The sequence below is a fragment of the Ambystoma mexicanum genome, chromosome 10, assembly GCF_040938575.1.
Source record: "Ambystoma mexicanum isolate Mex_15411 chromosome 10, UKY_AmexF1_1, whole genome shotgun sequence".
In the NCBI taxonomy this organism is placed as follows: Eukaryota; Metazoa; Chordata; class Amphibia; order Caudata; family Ambystomatidae; genus Ambystoma; species Ambystoma mexicanum.
The window spans coordinates 208,584,267-208,606,224 of record NC_090932.1 but is presented as its reverse complement, the minus strand read 5'-3'; positions in this window follow the sequence as shown (position 1 = coordinate 208,606,224).

Genomic DNA, 21,958 nt, shown 5'->3' with positions numbered 1-21,958 from the left:
CCTATAACATTAGTGTCCAATATGTTTGTGATCCAAACAAAGTCGTGTTGCTTGCTAAATTGTGTAAAACAGTTCTTAGATGTCTCTGTAGGCCAGAGAGTGCATTCAGCAGCTGTGACTGAGAGCATCTGATTTTTGTTGGCAGAGAAAATACTAGTTGCAGAGAAAAAAACAAATAGTATTCTTTGTAGGCAGCATATTGCATTCAGTGGTAATATATCAGTATTCCATTTTTTGTGGTCAGGTCAAATACTTGTGGCTTGCAAAGTTGCATGTAACAAATCTTAGAATTGTTTTTCGGCAAGGAAATTAATGCATTGTTGTCAGTAACAGTGTGTCAGAGTCTTGTAGCCAGAGGAAATATACTAGTTCCAGGGAAAAAATAATATACACCATGGTAGGCAATGAAGATTATTTGCAGTTGCTGTATGTGATTGTGCTCTCATTTTGTCTCTGAGAAATATATTTTGTAGAGAACAAATTGTATAAATCTTGTTGCCAGGCTGAGATTACATACTATTGCAAGAAAACATCAGTGCACCATCATTGTGTGCCCAGAAAAGTAAACCTTGCTTTAAAAGTTGCACATAATACTTCTGTAAATTATTTAGAGGTCAGAGTTTTTTTAGTGGCTGTAACTGAGTGTGTGAGATGTTGTGGACAGAGAAAATACAAGTTGTAAATCAGTGGGTCATCTGTTTTGGCCACACCATGCATTTGTTGTTTGAACAAAAGTGATTAGCAACTCTTAAAATTCTATTTAGGCAAGAGGGTGCTTTCAGTGGATTTGAGTCTAACTTATGTCTGCATCCATAAACAATCCACAGCAGCTGAGCATTTTAGAGTGAGAGTGAAACATCACTCACATGCCATCTAACATACTATGCAAGGTAAAATGGGTGACTACAGTCTTAAAATGTCATGCAGGCTTTCACCTGAACCAATAGCTCTTGCCTCCCATAACCCTTAGCATTTAGGTCATTGTAATGTCTGGAGTTTCCAGACTGCCCCTTTCCCTCATCTGCCAACCCACAGGTGCTTGTTGCATTCATTTATGTATGTAGTGAATCTATTTGCGACAGAGCCAAACTGAGACAGAGCAAGACAGATATAGTGGGATTGATAGGTGGCATTGGGTCCCAGAGAAATGGATCCTGGGAACCTGTATGCCAATGGCCAGGGATTGGATTGCAAAGTTGCAGGCTGTCTTGCATTTTAAAGATTCCTCCCCCTTGATCCAACTAACCAGTCCAACTAAGATCCCGACCATTTTACTCTACACATGCACAAACTCCTCACCGAGAGATGTAGGCCTAACTTAACACACATTAACACTATCCAGACCACCACTACGTTCTCAAATCTAGCCATGTCTCACTCTCTCACAGCAGTGGCTAACCAGACCCAAACCACTGTAGTCTATTCAATCTTGGGTTCTTCCCTATGGATAACATACTTCCAAGTTGTTCTCCCAAACCCATAGAAAACAGGTTGGCTCACAGGAACCGATGATTTATGGCATGTAGCCATAAACATCACAGGTATCAATCACATCTGCCTCTCTCACTGTCCCACTAATGAACTCCACACCCTTTTTTCTTGAAGAGACATGGACAGTGAGACCACTGATAGTGACAGACGGCTTTACACAAGATCACAAACATTACTTTAAATTACGTTAAATAATATGATTATTGGTAGCTACTGGGGTATTACATTCAATGACTGTAGCTAAGTGTGCCACATGTCTGTGTCCAGAACAAACACTGCTTGTGAAGTTGTGAACAACAAAACCTAGAAGTCTTTCCAGGCAAAAAGGTATACCCAATAGCTGTAATTGATTCTTTAATAAGCTATCTTTCTTTGGGTATATATATGTTTCAGACCAGTATCTCCGTCGAAGACAGGGGATAGGAGTTATAGATTGCATCTGCACACAAGCTTGGAAAATCAAGAGGAGAGGTGCAGGATGTGCAATGTTTCCCACAGCCCCCCACCTGCACTCACATCCACTGATGATGAATATGAGGATAGTGGTGAAGATGATGATGCTTATGATGACAACCAACATAAATTCAGAGCTCATGTAGGTCCTGTTGGATATTTGATGTAGATTTGGGGTCTGGCGGTATTTTCTTAATGCCAAAAATAATGGTAATTTGGTGATGACTGCTCCTTGCATTTAGATTGGGTTTGGCCTTATTTCCTTTCAGTGACCATTCCTTATTACATTATATAGGATCATTTAGTGGTATACATTATTGTTGGTGGTATTTTAGTGAGCATAATGTTTCTGTTTTATTTGTGGCCCCAATGTACACAAAACTCTTATTTTTCTTAGACTGTTCTTGTGATCTATAGAGGCCTCGGACTTACATTCAGAAACACCACAGTTTCACATATAGCATTCTCAATAACCTGTGGTATTATCACTAATTTAGATACATTAGTGAACTATGTTTCCATAGGCCTCTTTGCTGGTTCATGTACGCCCAGCAATGTCTATTGTATTAAATTCCACTCAGACACCACACACTGAGTGGAAACACGCACACAGCTATTTATATTGCTAGTGCTATTATTCCATCTGCATGGGAAACATGACACATGTACTGCAAAAAAAAAAATCTTCCCCCTCTCCCGAAATATTATCCTAAATGCACCAAGAAAAGACAAAAGCAAAAACACTCTACACGGTTCCTGTGCATAACATGTGTTTTATAAACAGTTGCATTTCAAAATAACACCTTACCCTTCTTGCTGCCACCTTATCTAACAAACAGAAGAGAAAACAAATGCAGCAATAAAACGAAATTGAATCCACATTATTTGTAACAATAAGAAGGAAAAATTACAGCGATAGAACAATATTCACTTTGCAACATTATGGTGTGGCAATTAAACACAGGGGATTCCCTATTGCTACTTTCCCTGCCTGATATTTATAGAAAGTCATCGGTACAGCACACAACCTCAATTCACTTGGATAATTACCAGCTATCTGTAGCTCTCCCACACGCGAACTCCCTTCGCTCGCCTCCGAGGAATGGGCCCAGGGTTGTCCTCGTAATCTTGAAGTTTGAAGTGCACAGTGAGAACATGCAGTTCTCAAGCCGGTGCTAAGTGAGACTAGGAATGCCTCTTCACAGCCCAATCTCTGATGGTCCGTGTCAGCAGCTCAGCAAAAAGCAAAACTGAACTTTTTTCTGTCAGATTTATCCAGCAAACCTCTGTCTTATCCCCCTATGCTCATGTGGAATCACTTTAGACACTCTGCACCAATGAAATTACAAAAACCGTATCATCCTTCCTTCCACAATAGCTCAATTTCTACAGTAAGAAACTGTAGCTAAACTCATTTCCTGGCATGCAGATTTTGCTTCCTGCGAACACAGTGAACAGAGAGAGAAAATAAAATACAAATGCACGTTTAAAATGAATCTCAGAGCATGTCGTTCTGCCTCTTTTCCACATAGAGATTTCATTATAATGTTATTGAGTTAGTACTAACATTAGTATTTGTTAATTAAGTCAGTCAATTAGACAGCTAATGTAGTCTCCTGTGAATGAGGCATTTCAAGTAAGAGAAAAAGTGAAAAAAAAATATTCTGGTATACTTTTAAACCTGCAGCCTATCTCCATTTGCATACCCATATGTTATGCTAACAACATAGGGCTGGCTATATGTGCCACATTATTGCTGGAAATAATGTTATCACATTAATTGGAGCTGTGCTCCAAAATACAATAAATTATACTACAGTCCAGACCACAACATATCATTTTGGAAATCAGTGACACAAAGGAGAAGCAGGAGAAGATTGATGTCATAGTTACAGCGATAGGCGGGGAGGATAAAGCCACCCTTCCAGCTTTCCAAAGGAGTATTTTAAAGACAGCCCATCAGATATGAATGTTCAAAATGTCAACAAGTGGCAACCACACACACACTCTACCACCACCGCCATCTCTGCCAGAAGAGCACCAAAGGAGACATCTTCTTTCTCCAGCAAGAAACTCCAAGTTGTGAAAGTAAATTAGGAGCTAGTCGGGCACCACATACATTTGGTGCCATGGGATGCCACAGGACTGGGATGATCTCAGAAGACCTGTAGTACAGCTCAATCAAGCCTATCTAGCCACCATACCATCCACACTCTATACTTTCACATAAACTATTGCTTCTATTATGCCATATATCACCTGACTGATGGCACCCGAGGTGCCAGAGTAGTTGTATATGCATTTGTGCTACTGCTGTTTTGTTCGTGTTTCATAGTCCTGCTTTATATCAACACAATAAGGCAGAAAGAGCCATCATAAAATAAGGCACAGTTTTCATCGTTGGTATTTCTTCGACCAGCAAAATGTGTGCATGTTGGCAGCTTCACTCCCTGCTAGATGAGTTCAAGGAAGTCCAAACTACACTGCTTTCAACTGAAATCATTTTATGTTTTACATTTAAATTTTCTACAACCCTTAAAGCTTTCCCCAAATTATAATCATCTAAAGAGTTGCTTTAGAAAACCGAGCTTAAACCCCAGACTGTCAATAACACGATGGCAAATGTGCAGAATGGTACACGATCTTCAGTATTAGCTGCTACTCAGAGGGCCTGGTGGAGATTCAAGCCATCCTTCATGCACTGAGGGCTTTCACACACTAAATCATGCAAATAATAACTAGGCTCTGCCTGCAGTAGGAGTCCTCCTGCAGTGCCATTATCAACAGTCATGAGCAAATAACGGATTGCAGTTGAACATGATTCAGGCACGCACTTTGACTTACTTCATACCCCTATGCTAGTCCAACTGACTTTGAAGACGGGCTGCCAGAATACCCAGGTGCCCCAGAACCTCCAAATGTTCACTGGCAACCTATTACCAGACAGTCACTTCAAGAGGGTAAAGTGATGCTAAAGAATTTTCCCCTCATAGTATTCTCCATTACCTTGGGATTCAGATCTTTCTGTTGATTGTGAACAGGCAATACAGGCAGTGTGCACTATTATGATGCATCATTTGTTCCTCACCTGCATGCCCAAGTAATGGCACAGCCACAGTGCCTCCACAATAACAACAACAGGATGTGCGGTGGGTGCTGCTGGCATTGGGAACAAGGGAATGCTGATGTACAGTGCCAATCAAAGAGAATGAAGGGTAGGCAGATATTTCTGGACATGGCCAAAGGCAAGGGGTGGGTTGGGGGCTGCCTGGTTAAACTGATCCAGCTCTGTGGCTGCTGAGAAACACACTCCCTCATTACAATCCCCACTGCTGGAGGGTGCTCTGAAAAGGTGACACTGAAATCTGACATGTATGCATTAGGACTTGTCAGCCATTGATTGCATTCAATGCTCTTGCACATTGAAATGGTCCACAAGGAGCATCCCTTCTTGGTTTTTCCCACATCAGCAGTTATCTGTATATGATGCATGTCACAGTGTTTTGCTGCCTTCTCGCCATCTTCCCCTCCAGCAAGCCAAAGTGCTTCCAAACCCTAGGTGAGGCAGGCACAGTCTGGGCTTGAGATCAGGATGACATTGTCCGACCTGCAACTTGATAAGGGATACTTGTACCAACATTGATCCCCAACCAATAGGAGGCACAAGTGCCCAAGTACCAATTCCCTCTTTCTCCTCAGACAACTGCTTTGGGCCCACCTTTGTCTCCCAAACCTATGTGTCTTCTGTTTCTGCCAGCACCTGCACCCTCTCCTTTCTGTGTATGAGCAGCTGAGAGACCTATTGTCTACCATGGCCCTGTTTTAACACAATATCCTCTCCAATTCCAAAGATTAAGATTGTGTCTAATAACTCCTCCATTGTATCTACGAGAACTACTATGTCATCCTCCTGTTAAGTCAACTTTTCCCATCCATACCTATCCATATACTCCCGCCACCACCTCCTGTGGCACAATGACTCCCTCTACTGGCCCTGCATCCTTGACCTATATATCCACCTTCTTCTCCTCCTATGATAGTGAGACATTCCTGTTTCTAGCCCTGGCCCATCCTATGCCTCCAGGCCTTGTGGCAGTGGCAACACCTTCAATGTCAGCCCTTCCTCGTCTCCCCTTCATCTCCCAAATTGATTTTTGCAAGTTACCAAGACTTACTCTGTTTGTGGGCTCTGTTGCCTACCCCCACAAGCACAAAACCACATGGTTCTCTGCAATGATCTGGCCATTAACATGCTTGCATCCCCTTTCCTCTCCACCTCTCCCTCCAATTACAAAACCCTTCCCTGCTTTGCCATTTGTATAACTGTATAAGAAAGGAGTAACTCTAGAAAAAAAAAATATATATTTGGCTAACTCGTGGATGCGCACCGGATCTTGGGACACACAATGGAAGGTGACTAAAACACAGTATGTATTCCCTGTTTCAATCACAAATTAGAAGGATTCTACATTTCACAAAGAAGTGGAAATGCAAAACAAACTTTTTTTCATTGTATGTTTATTTTCTGGGCGGTTATTGCAAGCTATGGAAAACAAATAGAAGAAGTCTCACAAGGTAGTCAATTTCCGTTTTGTCTGAGAACCCAGCATGAAGCCATTCAGAGGTGCTCACACTCTCATCCCCTTACTGGTTCCTCTGGGCTCCCATCAGAGCATGTTGTGCGGTGGACTCAGCATCTTTGTATGAATTTGGGATATGTACACTGAGCCATTCCAAATCTGTTATGATCATCATAGCATTGATTTCCAGCTTTACCATTGTCTTATTCCCCCATGGCTCATTTTAATTTCTGAAGCCACCTAAGGTCTTTATCCCCTAGTGCAGCTGTCTGCAAACTGTGGCTGTTCAGATGTTTTGCACTATAACTCCAATGACCCCTTAGAATTGACTATGATGACTAGGGCTGATGGATAGTGTAGTCCAAATCATCTGAAGAGCCAAAGGTTGAAGATTTTTTTAAAAAAATGTATTCATTACTTTTGTAAAGGGCACACAGCATTCCTTGGGCATTGTGGCTCTGTTGCAGGCACAACATAGCTAAGTTACAATGTGGAATCAGAAAATACAATATTAAGGCTTTTACACAATGCAAAGAGAAATACGTCAACACAGGCTTGTAAAGATTCACAGAATCTTTATTGCAACACTGAACAGTTTACAAAACAAAGTACACAAATAGCTATTTGGCCGTCAGTACTTCACAGAGACCACCAGCAGGTTCAATGTGAGCAGAGAACAGAAATTGCTAGCTGGACATCAGCGATTTATACAGTTTCTTCGTAACGATGTCCAGCCTCTTACAAGTTAATCATGTACTGGGCTAGGGTTCACGCCAGGTTCATTCCTAATTTACATATCTCGTGCATGCAGTTTACTTCTTAATACATTTACTAACAAGTACTATTATTCTCTGAGTTTGACTTTACACTCTTTACACATTTGCTTCAATGCAGGTCAAACAGATGTTTCGCATATGATGTTTAAATAGCATTATCGTTCTTGTATACTTGTAGGTTAACATCGCCGATTCGAATAATCCCCTGATCCCTAGGTCAACAAAGGACAAGGTCTACATGACCCTAACATGTAGCCTGCAGGCAGGTTAGACATCAACTCGCCTACAGAGGTTGAAGAGGTTAAAGTGAAAACAAGAGGACACAGGTCGGCCATTTTAGGCCAAAGGGTGACTTTGCACTTCAAGCCAAAATGGCGGCTTTAACGTAAAATGGAGGCTTGATTAACTTAAGGTCACGACCTTCCAATACGGATTTCCTCGCAAAGCGACTGGGCATAGGCCAACATATACAATGGAGATGAAACAATATTATATCAGTTTCGACAAACCCTCCTTTTGGCCTATGCCAAAGCGCTAAATCACTTTACGACTAACTCCACATTTCAACGTCTATACACCCCGAATCATTATCAGACATATCTATTACAATTAAATCAGACACTAGAGTTTCTTTCAACACGTACTCCTTGGAAACCTTATCTGGGCGTATATTTTATGCCCTAATACACTTGTTGCTTGCGTGCAACATCCCCCTAATACCGAACAGGAAGACACTGTATACAACAACAAATAACAATAAACTACCCAAGATAATCAGCAAGGCCGAAAGCAGCTTCCATCCCCACGACTGTAGGAGATCCCAAAACCATGCACTAAGTTCCCAGGTTCCCTCAGGATCATGCACTTTCCGAACAAAAACATGTAGATTTTGGATTGCCCTAAAGAGCGTTGGAGAGGAGTCTGGTACGTAAACGCAGCAAGCGGACCCCACTGATTTACATACTCCTCCACACTCAGCCAGAATGACTTCTAATGCCATCAGGTTCTGAAGAGCTACTAATCTTATCGCTTTCTGTTCTAAAGTCATATTATAGACAGTGGTCCAGTTGATGGTTTTCTCCAGTAATCTCGCTAGTCCCCTGATATCTTCTGAATTCATAATTTGCCCAAAAAATGGCACAAAGGATTTCATTATGTCTCCTAGAGTTTGCGCTGGAGTATCCCCCTTCACATCTCGTCGTGGACGAGTCTTCGAAATTTGTGCAGTACTGGCAATAAATACCTCAGGTAATAGAATCCCTAAATAGCAAGTTCCTTGCCAATCCCTAGGCAACCATGGAAATGCCACATTACCACAAACGAAATAGACAGGTTCACCTACATACAGAGGTCTGTTCTCACTAGTCAAATTTGCAACGTTGGCGCAACTTCTAAAATCACCCATTGACTGTGTTCCATTCCTTTGTATGCAGAAGTAAACTGAATCGGGGCTATGGCTAACAGAATAAGATGGAGGCGTGGCATCCTTATTGCCTATAGGAGCCATTTTAAAAGAGATCAAAGACTGAAAAGGATGAGGAAATCTATCAGAGGGCCTAACAGAAGCAACATTTGGCTTACTCCTATTTGCAAAAAGTGAGCATCCCAGGGGCGTCAAAACACGTTTTTCAAAAGTATTCAAATTTGGATCATCAAAGTTCCCTGAGATGCTGTCATTCCAACGGCCAAAGAATAGTGCTCTAAGAGAAGCATAACAAGCAGTTGTCAAAGGTAAAGGATGAATGTACCAACCTAGCCCCTTATCCCCATGTTGCGGTAAATGCGAGCAGATCCAGCAGTTGGTCCTATTAAAAATTGCATGAGTGGCATTCATTATTAACAAAAGAGTGTTATTCTGATAGTTCCGTCTAAGCGAAGAATCTCTAGGTGACAAGGTATGCAATTGCACGGAAGGAGTGAGTATAACAGATACATTTTCAACAGGTAAAAAGTCCTCTAACGGATATGCTTCCTCCAGATACCATAACCCAAAACCAGTAGTTACTAAAAACCCAGTTATTATTACAAAAAAGCAACAATACGTTTTCGGGGTCCCCTTAGACGTTTGCTCATTGTCTCTGCTAGTCACATATTTATCTAAAAGTTCGGTACGAGTGGTAGCGGGTGCAAGCATCGTAGTCTTCAATCGAAAAACACCAATTGTTTGTTTTCTGGCGACTACAGTCGCGCGTCTTCTTAATGTCTTTCCCACAACCCTTAGCCAACAGAATCCTTTCGTATAGTCGGGCCAAAAGGCAAGCCCTCAAATGATTTCTTCAATTGCTCAGAAACACTGTGCCAAACGTCTATTTTCTAGGACGTAAATTATATTTCACAATTTCCAGTGCTGAAGGATCAGAGATCAAGATGTCGTCACTTCCCACTGGAAGTGGCGAGTGAATGGAAATGGGATCAGAAAATGGATTATCCGGAAGTACCACTGTTGGAGAGTGCGGAGACAAGATGGCCGTTTTGTCTGGCCTTACGAATTCTGGTACGTTCTCCGATACTCTCTTGTCGGTTGTTGCTGTTTCGGGCACGTTGGTTACAGCATTGGAAAGGGATTCTGTGTCTTCTGTATCATATGGCACGGGCTGCGGGATGCGTTCGGTGTGCATTACATGTATCCAGTTCTTCCGCCCTGCTACCCGCACCGCAGTCTGGGTGACTAGCAGGACCTGGTAGGGACCCCTCCACCGAGGTGCAAGGCAAGACGACCTTTCAAAAACTTTCATGAGGATCCAGTCCCCCGGTCGTAGACTGTGACCGGGCCCCTCGTATCGCACAGGCAATGCCTCTTGCACCTGGTGATAAATTGAAAATAGATTTTTAGTCAACTGGTTACAGTAATCTGAAAGAAGCACCTTCTCTACATCCCGCAATGAGCGACTCTTTGGCATAACCCAAATATTAGCAGGCCTCCCCATCAACACCTCGAAGGGAGCGGGACCGGTCCTAGTTTGAGGGGTTGTTCTCATCGACAACAACATGATCGGTAAGGCGTCCGGCCATTTTAACTTGGTGCCAGCACACATCGTAGCGAGCTTGTTCTTTATAATGTTGTTATGCCTTTCCACTAATCCGGCACTTTGGGCATGTCGGGCCGAATGGAACCATTTATCAATCTGTAATCCTTCACATATTTGTAGGATTACAGCAGCGATAAAGTGGGGCCCATTATCCGACCAGATGACTCCCGGCAGCCCGAACCTAGGAAAGAACTCTTTAAAGAGAGTCTTTGCCGTGGTTATGGCCATTGCATCTCTAACAGGGAAGGCCTCAACCCACTTTCTAAATGCACAAATGACAACCAACACGTATTTAAGATTGTTGCAATGTTCCATCTCAATAAAATCAAAGTGGATGGCCTCAAACGGAACAGAAGGTGGAGCAAAACTTCCTCTAGGAGTCGAGGTACCTTTTCCTACATTGTACTGCAAGCAGACCATGCACCCTTGGACAAAGTGCTCCGCAATTTTGAAAATGTTATCATTGGCCCATACACTGTGTAACATTTTAGTCAATTTACGCGCACAGACATGGGTCGGACCATGAGCCATAATGACCATCATTGTAATATAGGCGTCAGGGAGTAACCATTTTACTTCAACATTGTCCACCCAACACCCATCACCATCCAATCTCCCTGGACCCTCGACCCATTTCTTGGTCTCCTCTACAGCAGCATCTGCTTGAATGTCTTTTACAGAATCAATACTTTCACCAAAGGTGCAGACATTTACAGTTTCCCTTACAGCATATATTTCTGAACTAAAATCAGTGGCAGTTTGTTTAGCTATCTGATCAGCGAAAGCATTCCCTTTTCCTATATCATCTGTAACCTTCTGATGTGCTGTACATTTTACAATGGCTAACTGAACAGGGAGTGCGAGCGCTGAAAGTAATTGCACTATTAAAGTGCCATGCTGTATTTTTGTGCCATGTGAGGTCAAGAAACCTTGTTCTTTCCAAAGTCTACCGAAGTTGTGAACTACCCCAAAGGCATACTTACTGTCGGTATATATATTTACTGTAAGCCCTTCAGAAAGTTCACAAGCTCGAGTTAATGCTATAATTTCTGCGGCCTGCACGGAATTATGCATAATTCTTTTGGTTTCCACAATCGTGCTAAAGGTAGTGACGGCATAAGCAGCCGTGGATGTACCATTCGGAAGTTTGAAACAGGAGCCATCACAAAATAGCTCTCCTTGTGGGCTATCCAAAGGTGTATCTTTCAAATTGATTCTACCTTTAGTCTCTTGTTCTGTAGTGTAAAGGCAATCGTGTGACGTTTCATCACCATCAACAGTATCTTGCGGGACAGGTAAAAGTTCAGCCGGATTTAATACACAACACCTCTGAATTTGAATGTGGGGAGCAAACAAGATAAATTCGTATCTTGTCAATCGTGCGGAAGTAAGGTGTTGCGATTGAGTTCTATTTAATAGAACATCTACAGAGTGAGGTACAATTAGGGTTAAAGCATGACCCAGGACCATCCCCTCGCTCTGTTTTACAGATGCAGCAGCAGCAGCGACAGCTCTCAAACATCTCGCCAAAGCGCATGCGACAGGATCAAGGACGGATGAGAAATAGCCGCACGGCCTATTCTACCCTCCATGTTCCTGCGTTAACACAGCCAAAGCACAACCATCACATTCATGCACATACAACACAAAGGCCTTTTCATAATTTGGAGGTCCTAAAACCGGTGCCGAACACAGCGCGGTTTTGAGTAAATCAAATGCTGTCTGATGTTCCAAAGTCCATGGCAATGGCAAAGAAATGCCCTTCTTTGTCAAAGCCAGCATTGGTTTAATCGTTAACGAAAAGTTAGGGATCCACAATCTACAGTAAGAAGCCATACCTATCAGGGCTCTAACTTCCTTCTGCGTATTTGGGACAGACATGCCAGAAATAGTTTTTATTCATTCAGGTGTCAACCTTCTTCCCTCCTTTGACAGGAGATAGCCTAAATAGGCGACCCCCTGACAACAATATTGAAATTTTTTGAGTGAATCTTTGTGGCTATGTTTTGCTAGATGACAAAGAAACAACATGGTGCCTTCTTTACAGGCACTCTCGGAATCAGCAGCCAAGAGGAGATCATCTACATACTGTAGTAACGTGCAAGTAGTAGGCAACTCGAGAGTATCGAGTTGCTCTTTCAATGCTCTACTATAAATACTTGGACCATCAGTGTACCCTTGTGGTGCACGAGTGAATGTGAACGAGCGTCCATCTAGGGTAAACACGAACAAGTACCTACTATCCTTGTGTATAGGAATACTGAAAAACACATTTTTGAGGTCCACAACGCTAAAGTGAGTGGCAGAAGCCGGAATCATAGTTAGTATCGTTGTTATATCAGGTAAAATTTGAAACTGAGGAGCCACAATTTTTTTAATAGCACGCAAATCAATTATAAACCGAAAAGGAATTGCATTATCACCTTTTTTGTATACTGGCAAAATCGGGCTGTTACACAAACTACCTGTAATAAGCTCAATTACTCCATGATGTACAAAATCAGAAACTATACATTTCAAAGCCTGTTCACCTTCAACTTAGATCTTATATTGTGGAATGCGAGGCAGTTTTACTCCATGCTTCAGAATAATTTTAACAGGTTCAATTTGAAGAATGCCCACATCATTATCATCAATTGCCAATAAGCATTCCAGAATGTTACTGAATTCTGGCGCTAAAGGTTGAGTCAAGAACTGAGAGGCTAGTGATTGCTGAGGTGTAATTGTTAAACGCACTCCGTCCGGGGAGCAATGTATTACTGCATTCAATTCCTTCAACAAATTTAACCCCAGCAAATTCTCCCCACAGTTTGTAGTAAATAGAAATGGACACTGCTCAGTGAAGGGACCCACTGTTATCGGTACCGGCAAAGGGACTGGACAAACTACAGGTGTGCCTGAAAACCCTACGGAAACGTTGGATTGCACTGACAGGGGAATGTTTGGAACCCGTGAATGGTCAATGGAACACTTTTGTGGTCCTGTATCTACTAAAAATAGATGCTTCCTATTTCCCACTGCCATCTCAACGTAGGGACCTTTTTGATTAATGGGAATAGGCGCAGGTTCCAAATCCTGCTTCGGGCAATCCTAACGAAACAGAATGTCATCAAAAGGAAATTCTTCAGAGAGGTGCGCGGCAGAAGGATGATCAAAAATGTTTCTATTATCCACATTCAAAACTTGTTTATCCTGTGAAGAAGGTTGCTGTGTTTCTGGCACACACGGACGTCTACCAGGGCCCCATACACCTGGGCGACCTCTGGATCATCTACCCATGTTCCCAAATGACCTTTGCTGCAAGGTCGGACATTGTGCGCGCCACTGACCTTCCTGTCGACAATAGGCACACTGGTTAATGGTTACCGGAGCCAGGGGCATACTTCCCTGTGGAATCTATTGACCTCTAAATTGCGTATTACCCCCTCTACGGCTTCTAACAATCTGTTGTAATAGTACTTTTGTTTTCAGGTCACCCTTTCTTTTCTCAAGTTTTTCCTTTTCATTATTCACACAATTTTCATAGTACTGAGCCATGTGCAGTACTTCTGATTGAGACTTCGCCTGCTAAGTGCTTTCGGTGGACATAATCTGTAACTGGATGTCAGGCAGCAATCCACGTACAAATTTATCGACAAACAGCCTTTTCCCTGACTCTGTGCCTAAGTCTTGTCCACTGAAATCTGAAAATATCTGTTCGAACCTGTTGAAGAACTCAGTAGCACCCTCAGACTTCCCTTGGACACAGGCCGTAAGCTTGTCCCAAATAATTATTTTTTCAGGAACTATGGTTTTTAATTTTACAATAATCCTATCAAGTTAATATCACTTGAGGCGGTCTCTCGCCAGCTGGTCTTTCTCTGTCTAGCCTAACCATGTTATCCCATGTATCTCCTAACCCAGGTACATCATCTACAGTCCTAATCTGTTTCCACAAATCAACTGGCAGGAGTACGGGAAATAATAAATCAATATCACTTAAGGTGAATACCGATGATTGTAAGACCGACTCTATTTCTTTATAGAATCCCGTCGGATTCTTTCTTATATCAGGAATAGATTGTTTTATGGTGTTCACTTCCTGTCTCAAGAACGGGATGTGAACAAACTGCGATACATAATGTGCAGGAATCTCCAGAGCGACTATTCCTCGTGCAGCATCGGCCTCAATCTCAACTTTTGGGACAAATGTCGGAGGGACCTCTCTCATAGGCAACTTAGAAGTAGGTAGCTACGAACGCTTACTAAGCAACAGAGCCAAATCAAGCGCTAAGGCTGTCGAAGAAGTATCAATCGAAAAGGCTCTCTTATAAACACCCAATAATTCTGCGGGACAACAAATCTTTCTTTTTACACACTTATCCTGCAGGTATTTTACCATGACCTGTATCACTTTCTTTTGCATTTCTAACGTATACTGACTATACGTGTCATATACTTCGTCTAGAGTTATCGACATATCCGAAATCCATTTTATCGCATCCTGTACAAATTCATGCTTCTTCACCTATCAATTCACGGCGAGGAGAAAACCGTTTCTGTAAGAATATAGCGCCTAAACTATCACCATCTGCTTCTTCATTCTGTAACTCTTCCAACTCCTTCCTATACACAAAAATCCTCTTGACATGCTCATATACTTTCTCCACAATATCCTTAGACAACGCTAAGGTATTGAAATCCCGTAACGCTTGTGGGAGATCCACATCGTTTAATCTATTCCACATTATGCTCAAATGAATTCCTAGTGCTTCAATAAAAACATTTTTCTCAGGAATACTTTTTAGGTTTTCGAGTGTGGGAAAAACATTAGCTTGTTCACCCTTCTCCATACAATGTTTAGCCCAAGCAATTAATTCATTATTTTTATCTGGGGACACAGTATTACGAGTCACAATCCTTGATCCCGTTCCCAGGTCTACTACAAGCGATGCGGAATCACTTGGAAGAGTGAGAGTAGGCACATTCTGAATGTCAATAGGTGGAGGCAAGGGGGGCAGGCAAAGGAGCAACGGCTGGAGGAACAACAGGAAGAACAATAGGAAGGACCGGGGGGACTATAGGAGGAGGAATAACGACAGGAAGAGGCAAAGCACCAGGAGGAGGGACGTATGGGGGTGGCGCAGAGGCATCGGGCCTTCGTTCATGCAAAAGTTTGTTAATCAATTCATCGGACGTATGAAAATCTTTCGAAGGGTACATTTTCTGAATGCCTAATTGAAACGCTCTGTCCGTGTTCCCAACTGATTCCAATTGTTTATTTTGATCATATAACAGTGCTTTTTCGTCATTCGTCATATGTCGACGCATATGTTTCTCTCTACTCTTTTGTTGCTGTAAAGCTTCTGTTTTCCAACTGTGCAACGCGTCAAATGCTGCAGGTCTAGCCTTTTTCTTTACCAATACAGACTCTAAATATTCTATACAAGGGATTTCAAAGCTACCATTGGTTGGCCACCGAAGATTAGAGTTATGTCTGGTCTGTCTGTGCCAAATGTCATTAAATGCTATACTACCAAAGCCTTTCTTACAGTACATAGTACATGCCGGCGACCCCTCCTGTGGTGCGGGACCGCTAACTTCCAAAGATTGTCTGTCCCTGCGGAATAATGCCTGGAAGCAGGCAGACAATTTCCCAGGCATATCAGAATTCTGGTGTTACCTGGACAAATAATTGTGCTCACGAGTACAATGCGCCAAATTCAAATTGTCAGGGTTAGATTAAGAATCGGGTCACGATTCACCTGAGCAAAGGGTTGGGAGGCCCGATCGGGTTACTAAGGACAATCTAAGGACCCACGTGTCTGGTGATTTCTGAAAATTTACCCACCTAGATATATGGACCCTCGTCAAGACGTCATCTCGGGCTACAGCTCACCGTTCAGGGATCGGATCGTTCTGTTCTGTCGAGGAATTCGCTTCTCATCCAGAGGGGCCTTTTTGTCGACACCGTCCAATCCCGGTCCGATATCTGAGGCAACCTTCAACGAGACGAAGTCAATCTTGAGGGTCCCTATTCGGGCGCCATCTGTGGAATCAGAAAATACAATATTAAGTCTTTTACACCATGCAAAGAGAAATACACCAACACAGGCTTGTAAAGATTCATATAATCTTTATTGCAACACTGAACAGTTTACAAAACAAAGTACACAAATAGCTATTTGGCTGTCAGTACTTCACAGAGACCACCAGCAGGTTCAATGTGAGCAGTGAACAGAAATTGCTAGCTGGACATCAGCATATTTATACAGTTTCTTTGTAACGATGTCCAGCCTCTTACAAGTTAATCATGTACTGGGCTAGGGTTCGCGCCAGGTTCATTCCTAATTTACATATCTCGTGCATGCAGTTTACTTCTTAACACATTTACTAACAAGTACTATTATTCTCTGAGTTTGACTTTACACTCTTTATACATTTGCTTCAATGCAGGTCAAACAGATGTTTTGCATATGATGTTTAAATAGCATTATCGTTCTTGTATACTTGTAGGTTAACATCGCCGATTCGAATAATCCCCTGATCCCTAGGTCAACAAAGGACAAGGTCTACATGACCCTAACATGTAGCCTGCAGGCAGGTTGGACATTAACTCGCCTACAGAGGTTGAAGAGGTTAAAATGAAAACAAGAGGACACAGGTTGGCCATTTTAGGCCACAGGGTGACTTTGCACGACAAGCCAAAATGGCGGCTTTAACCTAAAATGGAGGCTTGATTAACTTAAGGTCACAACCTTGCAATACGGATTTCCTCACAAAGCGACTGGGCATAGGCCAACATATACAATGGAGACGAAACAATATTATATCATTTTCGACAACAAGACGAGAATGAACATACTGTGCAACACCCCTCTTCATATATAACATGGGCACCTCTCCTCATGAAGCATACATACAAGAGCACAACCTCACAGAGAAACAGAACACACTCCAGGAGCAGACCTTCTCATGCAGCACACATCCCAACTACACACAGCATGTGTAGAGTAACACCCCATCTGCAGTTCAGCAACACCCATCCGCATATATAACATGGGCACCTCTCCTCATGAAGCATACATACAAGAGCACAACCTCACAGAGAAACAGAACACCCTCCAGGAGCACGCCTTCTCATGCAGCACTCATCCCAATGACACACCGCAAGAACAGATACACAGATACTTGTGTGGCACAGTATGCCATTCCACAGACAAGCCTAGGTGTTCTGAAATGTTCATGGAGGTGAGTTGGTACGTATGAAAGCTGAAAGCCTATTAACATAGCACACATAGGACACTAAAGTGACAGATACCTGCTTTAAAAATCCAAATTGCATTGTATAAGCAGTGTAGGACATAGGGCGATGCCAATAAGCCGGCAGACGGCTCTTCTAAATATTTACTCTACTTTAGAAAACAATAAAGTAATTAGGATGCTGGGAAATCATTGGAAGTAAACGCCTGTAAAATGAGTGATCACTATCCTATAAGTTTGAAATTTATTGGAGATCCATATTTTGATCTGATTATTAGGACTGATCCTTCATCAGACACTGTACACACAACACACACTATAGGATCCAAATTAAATGGGCAGAGTTTACGAGAGCAATACTCTGAGGATCTTTGAAGCAGTCCTACCAACAGTTGAATTTGCTTTAGTGTGAGAAAGTATAACCCCCAACTTTATAGAAACCTTCTATTGTAAGCTGGTATTGGTTATAAATCCCATTCTTACCAAACCTTCTGCTGAAATCCCAAGGAAATCAACATGCCGCAATACATTGAATGATTCAGAAGGAAGATCAGCCAAGAGGCACCTCCGGAGAGAGCTAAAAGCCAACACAAATTCCGAGAGAATTTCTGGCTCAAGGCGAGCTATAAAGCTTTGGTAAATATGAAAAGTATAAGCAGCCGAAGAAGCAAGGTGGGAAGCAATGAAAACAACTTCAGCAAATAATATCACCCGTGCATTTTATTTTGGAATTTGATCTCAGCCATACAATCGGGGTTATCCTGAAAATGTGAGGTGGAATCTTTTATAACTAAAGATACATGACACCAACATGTTAGCTCCCTTTATAAATTTAATACAGAGGGAGAGTTGCTGTGTCCGTGCCAAGAGAGGTATATTATGACCCCCTTGGATTTAGTGTAGAAGAAATACAGAGGGCCTTGGAAATATATGGCCAGAATGTTTCTGATTTTTATAAAAGGTGACAGGCTATTACCATCAAACTACAGACTTATTAACCAGATTGATGGCCTTTCTGAGGTATATGGGAAAATGCTCTTAAACCGCCTTGAGAGCTGGGAAGAGGATAATGGTATAATCTCAGATGATTTTCAGGCTGCCTTTATTCAACTTTAGGCAAGTATGTGTCACATAAAAAGGAAACACTGTTCCTCATCTCTGTGGATTGAATTAGTTGATTGTGCGATTTTATGGGAAATCTTAAAAGGTATTAGTATTCCAATTGAAATTGTAGCCCCCATACAAAAATTGTTTAAGAATAACAGAGCTGTAGTAAGATGTGGCCAATAGGGGGGCAAGAACATTCCCAGTGAACATTGGAGTCCGACAGGGGTGCTTTCTTGCAATGTTGCTCTTTCTGATCTATGTAAATGGCCTGACTCTAAGAATTTCGTCTATACGTAGAGATGCTCTTAACATTGCCTGTCGTAAAGTTAGTATGTTGATTTACGCGGATGACAGAGTCCTAAATTCAAGGACAAAAATTGGTATCCAAAAACAGATAGCAATACTTACAGATTTCTTTAAAGAGAAAGGTTTGCTAATTAATCAATCCAAAACAGTTGCAATGGCATGCAATTTTACACATTTCCATCGATGGGGAATGGCTTGAGCTTTGCTACGATTACCTAAGGCTACGGTTTGAAGATAACATAAAATGGACCGGCCAAATAGCCAAGAGTGTGCTGAAAAGATGCTGAGGAGTTATCCACACATCAAACTTACACACATGCCCTGGCCTCTCCCTAACGGTCCTGGATGTGTACTCAGCCCAGGCCCGGTCAGCCACCCTTTATGGATGTGATCATTGTGGCCATAGTGATACCTCTTTTTTGGTGACAGTAGAAAACTCTTCTTTTGGAAACAGGTGTGCCAGCTATTAGATTTGTGGCTTGAAGAACAACTTTATTTTAGTGGCTTCATCTGAACAAATTAAACAATTTCAAGTTGTTATAAAGACATCTTTTATGATGTAGTCAATTCCACCAATTGGAAATCATGGAAATCGTACAGACATATATGTAACCTATTAGATAAAATAGATAAAATATGGCTATCACATCTTCTCCTGGACACCATTGCAATCACAGATAAAACACCATGGGCCTCATTACACGGAAGGCGGTAAGGATTTACCGGTACCGGTAAAATACCGGTACCGGTAAATCCTTACCGCCTTACTACGAGGTCCCTTTACGGGTTGGGGGATTTAACGCCTGCTTTTTGCAGGCATTAAAATCCAACCCGCTAAGGGACCTCGGAGCTAATTACGGAACCGCAAAATTGCGGTGCCGTAATTAGCGCCTTCCCCATTCCCATAGAGCCCTATGGGGCAGAAATGGGAATGGGGAAGGGCAATGGTGGAAGGGGGATTTACCGCCCCTCCAACCTTGGAATGGGGCGGTAAATCCCCTTTCCGCCAAGGCGGTGCCGGTATTTTACCGGCATGCGCCATGGCGCTAATAGCGCCATGGCTCACCGCCTACCGTGTAATGAGGCCACATGTGACAGTTCAGGTCTAAAATTGATATTTTATACCAAGTAATCCTGATCTCCAATTCTGCCAATATCATGACTTTTCCAGGCTACCTAATATTCAAGCTTGACACAACCCCTGAATCCTATCTAAAAGATATGTATCCAAGTCACAAGAGAGCACTTTATATACAATTTAGATTGAAGGAGGATGTGGCCATATTGAGCAGGGGTCACTGCACATCAAGATAACGATGTCCAAGACCGATCAGCGTTCCAAATGCTGGTCAGTGTTATTAAGGAGGCTAGGGCAGGATGAATTCTGTCCAGTGGTGGCGATGTCAGCGTACCTCTTCTCACACGCAGAAATATCCCCTCAGACAGATCCCGCAGCACACAATTCCAATTCAGGAAAGTTCCGGCAGCAACAGAGCAGGGTGTGACTTGGGCCTTTACATGCCACTCTCATTTCGGATAGGGGTGGCCATGACAGCACATGGGGAAGACCTGGGGGATGATTTGATAAAGAACATAGAGGGATGGGACTACGACAGATTCAAATTTTACATCAGATCTTAGAAGGCTCACGGGGGACTGGCTTGTGATTGAATGCCTGCAGTAACAAGGGAAGAACGGCCTGGTGTGGGAGTGCTGGTGAAAGAGGTGGAAAGGTTGGGTAGGGGGCAAAGGGTACTGTCAACTAGGTACCATATAAAGGATAACTTGTGTTTATCTCTCCACAAATTGTACTTCTGTATCGGTTGTTGGCCACTCGTTCGTTGCCAAAGCAGCAGAGGGAGCAAGGAAGGAGAGACGGGATTGTAATTTGGGTTTCTAACGAACATGAATTTGCAAAAGGAGAGTTGTTATGGGGTCAATTGTGGGGATACTAGACATGTGTACACAACACCATGAGCCCCTGCATGTTCTAGTCATCCATCTGGGGGGCAATAATTTGGTGTCATTGGGGAGAAGGGAGCTATTGAGCACCATGCAGGGGACAAAAACGGGCATTGGGTTTCTGGGCACAGAACTACTATGGTCCGAGATAATCCCCTGACAAACTTGGCAGGGGGCTCTCTGTCACAAAGGTATTGAGACATCCAGGAAAAAGTTGAACATTAAAATGGGAACATTTAAAAAAAAAAAGCATAGGTATTGGTTGGATCAGGCACCCCTAATCACTTTGAAAATGCTAGGCCTTAGTGGCGTGGGGTGCGAAGCATCGGGTCTGGCAGCAGAGGGTTAACTTTAACAGAGGGGTGGGGACCATTTTTTTCCCCTCAAATTTGAATGTGCTGCCATCCTCATGCATGCAGCTGAACTGGTGTAGGTTTGAATATACTCACAAAGCCACTGCCGGCAGGCGGAGGGCTCTCTGGATAGGGAGCCCAATTGCATTATAGGCTGTACGAGAGATGCCTTCATGCAAGGAGGAAGGCCGGGGACAGAGGCCCCCTCCATTGTTCGTTACGCCAACGGGCACAGTCTGGGTGGCCTTCTGCTGGCATCAATGTTTGTGGTGGATGTTAGTGTGCATGCTTTTTGAAAGGTAGCTGTAAGTCCCTTGTTCTAGGGCAAGCCACTGCCGGGTGACTGAGGGGAACTCTCTGCCACTGGTAACCAGCAGAGAGTTTTGTCAGAGTCACATGTCAATCCCTGTAGAAAGCACTGGCAGATACCAAAAGGGGACTGCGCAGCCACTAGCTCAGAAAGAACGCCACCCAGGAGTGCAAGACTGAGGGGGGGCCCAGGAAAAAGGGGAGGTATAGGGTGCTTTTTGAGTCCTTCCAACTTCAACAACAGGGAGTTGGGGGGAAGCGTGTGATAAGGGGAATGAAAGCAAACGAAGGGGGAATGAAAACTATTCGGGAAAGGAGGGGAAGTAGTGGGGCACGGGAAGAATTAGGGA